The sequence below is a fragment of the Lygodium microphyllum genome, chromosome 11 (assembly GCF_053477565.2).
Source record: "Lygodium microphyllum isolate KBCC chromosome 11, Lygodium_microphyllum_v1.1.10, whole genome shotgun sequence".
Classification (NCBI taxonomy): domain Eukaryota; kingdom Viridiplantae; phylum Streptophyta; class Polypodiopsida; order Schizaeales; family Lygodiaceae; genus Lygodium; species Lygodium microphyllum.
In genome coordinates, this window is record NC_141145.1 from 91,269,327 (window position 1) to 91,272,792 (window position 3,466).

A 3,466-nucleotide genomic window follows, 5' to 3' on the forward strand; every position below is an offset into this window, starting at 1 on the left:
CATACTATGCCGCACAAGAATAGGTCATTGGAAAGGATAAATTTCATCTCAAATATTTGAGAATGGAGTTTGCAAAGTGCATATATCAAGAGAAGTAAACTGCATCTAGTTGCTGTACGATAAAATCCATACATAGCATAAATAGCATATAAGATTCCAAGGTATTTTCGACTCCCCTTTTGTAAACAATAGATATTTTTTTCACCTCAGTAAAAGTATGTTGTAGCTTGCATGCCCAATGGATTGCATGGCAAGCAACCTAGTCTAAAAAGAATCATTTTCAAAACTCTAGGCCTTTGCCCCAAGATCTTGTTAATGTCATGAACTAATAGCCCATGTTTGATAAATTAGGAACTTGATGATGTGCGTAGTTAGTACAAGAAATGGTCATAAGGATTAAAACTAAGATGCCTTGAGATCCATTTGATAACTACTATGTTTATCAAGCCAATTCGGAGTTAGGCTAGGTACAAACAGCAACTCCAGACCTCAAGGGCAAGCAGAGAGCTCAAGAAATAAAAACCCTAAGTCAAAGGAAAAGTTCGATACTTTTATACGTGTTGAGAAGAAGGTTGGGTGGTCAATCAACGTAAGTGATCAATAAAACTTACACCTTGCATAGTTGTATGACTTTAACATATGCATTAGTCGAAGGAAGGGAGTGTTAAGTAAAATTTTGCATAGTATTGCTATTTGATCCCAAGGGGGAGAGCGAATATGCAAATGAAAATGTTATCACATTATTCTTGCATTTTTTGAAAAAATAAAATTGGTTTTATTGGATTGATAAAAAAACATCCTAAATATTTTTACATTCAACTGATTTTTGGTTTTTCATTTGGATGATTATTCCAAGTGCTTGTGATTGATGGTAAATTCAAGCAGGCACTACAAGGAAAGAGAGGTATAGCGACGGCAGGTAGCGACGTAGGAATAGCGGCGTCGCGACGTCCCACAGGGAAAAAAAACAGAGCCGAAACCCGAGCACGTTTCATTTTGAGCATTTTCGTGAGACATTTCGAGAGGGAGAGTGAGAGAGAGAGCGACCGTTTTGCATAGAGGGTGAGAGAAGGAGAGGAAGAAGGCTTGCCGCCGCCGCCGCTGCCATTCGCGAAGGAGAGGAGGAGCCTTCGTCGCGAAGAGGAGCCGCCAAACCCTTGCCATATCTTTACGGTGAGTCCATTCTCTCCTTCTTTTGCTTGTTTAGGGTTTAATTCTCTCCTTCTTTTGCTTGTTTAGGAGAGGAAATAAGAGAGAGAGAGGGAGAGGGAGAGGGAGGGAGAGAAAGAGAAAGAGAAAGAGAAAGAGAGGGAGAGGGAGGGGGGAGGAAATGAGAGAGGGAGAGAAAGAGAAAGATAAAGAGAGGGAGAGGGAGAGGGAGAGGGAGAGGGAGAGGGAGAGGGATGGGGAGGAAATGAGAGAGGGAGAGGAAGGGAGAGTGCATTCTCTCTCTCTTTTACTTTTGCTTACATGATTTGTGAATATATATTGAGAGAGGGAGAGGAAATGAGAGAGAAAGAGAGGGAGAGGGAGAGGGAGGAAATGGGAGAGGGAGGGGGAGGGGGAGGGGGAGGGAGGGAGAGTGAGAGAAAGAGAGGGATGAAATGAGAGAGGGAGAGGGAGAGGGATGAAATGAGAGAACGAGAGGGAGGGAGAGTGTATTCTCTCTCTTTTTTATTTATTTTTTGTATAATTTGTATATAATGAGAGAGGGAGAAGAAATGAGGGAGAGGGAGAGGGAGGAAATGGGAGAGGGAGGGGAAGGAAATGAGAGAGGAAGATGGAGGAAGAGAGAGAGGAAATGAGAGAGGGAGAGGGAGAGGGAGAGGGAGAGGGAGAGGGAGAGGGGGGGAGACGAAACATAATAGGGAAATGAGAGAGGGAGAGGGAGGGAGAAGAAATGAGAGAAGGAGAGGAAGAGAGCAAAAGGAAATGAGAGAGGGAGAGGAGAGAGAGAAAAAAGAGAGAATGAGAGGAGAGAGAAAAATAGATAAGATGTTAAACATAATAGGCAAAGAGAGAAAGAGAGGGTGTGGGTGAGGGTGAGGGCCAGGGAGGGAGAGGAAATGAGAGAGGGAGAGGAAGAGAGAAAAGGAAATGAGAGAGACAGAAGAGAGAAAAAGAGAGAAAGATCATTAAACCTAATGGAAAAATAGAGAAAGAGAGAGTCAGGGTGAGGGAGGGAGAGAAAATGAGAGAGGGTGGTGCGCAGATCGGTCGTAGAATGCTCACGTAGTGAATCCCGGAAGGTCCCCAAGAACAATGAACTCTACCTTTTTGCACAAAAAACAATGTAAAAGCATGAATGACAAGAAGCAAGAGACCAATTGGGTTCAATCTCCCCCCATGCCTTGTGTGAGCGCTTCACAAAGCATGCATTTTATGTATATTTCCATCTTCATGCTCAATAATAGCCCAATCAAAAATATGACAAGCTTTTAGCTTTTGAGTTTGCTTTCTACAAAAATAGGAAAATAAAGCTAATGGACGGTGCCCATAGAGTCTGGCACGCCCAATCTCAATGTCCAAATAGAAATAACATATCCATGCGCATAGGCGCATACAAAATAATAATAAATAATCGATGCCTCAATAGACATAACAAAATATAGGCGTGGCGCCTATCAAAATATAATCCAAAGGTCGAATACTCGCTAGACTCCAATGCTTTCCTCCGCCACTGCTGCTATCTCTACACATCAACTGAAGCATTCACAATGGTTAATAAAATAATACAATTAAACCGACAAAAGTGAATACCTAGCAGTCTTTAGCTACATAAATAAATCAACTGGTTAGAAATAAATCCTAACCTTAATTTATTACGAGTGCGCACTCTAAACTCATAAACGTTTATTAATTTAATATGCATTTTGCGGAATCACCCGCTATGGAATCACCCATGTACACACTAAATTAATGAAACGCCCGAAAAAGACAAGCGTTCCCATCAACTTCTCGCACAAAGAATCCTCTTTGTGTATGAGCCCCAGTCATCTAAGTTTACGGAATCCACCGTAAAACCTCACGGAATCCACCGTGGAATATGCCTCCTGGCATCATACCCCCAGGGTGAGATAGCAATTGACCTCAATTGCTATTAGCTCAATGTGGAGCTAACAGAGTGGGGAAAGCATTTAAGTCTCTAGTGTGCATCCATTGCGCTTCCTCTACAGGATGGTTCTTAAATTTTACTAGATATCTAGAATACCTGCGGCCAGTTCTAGTGGTCATGTAGTCAGTGTCTATGATGGCTTCTGGTTCAAGTATTTCAATCTCTTCCTCTAATAAAGGTGGGTTTTCATAAACAGGGTGGATAGGTAATTGGCCTCTAAATGGTCTCAATAAACTAATGTGAAATGTATTGTGAATTTTCCAATGAGATGGTAATTCTAACTTGAATGCATTATCATTAATCTTATGAATGATTCTAAATGGTCCATAGAATCTAGGAGCTAATTTGACA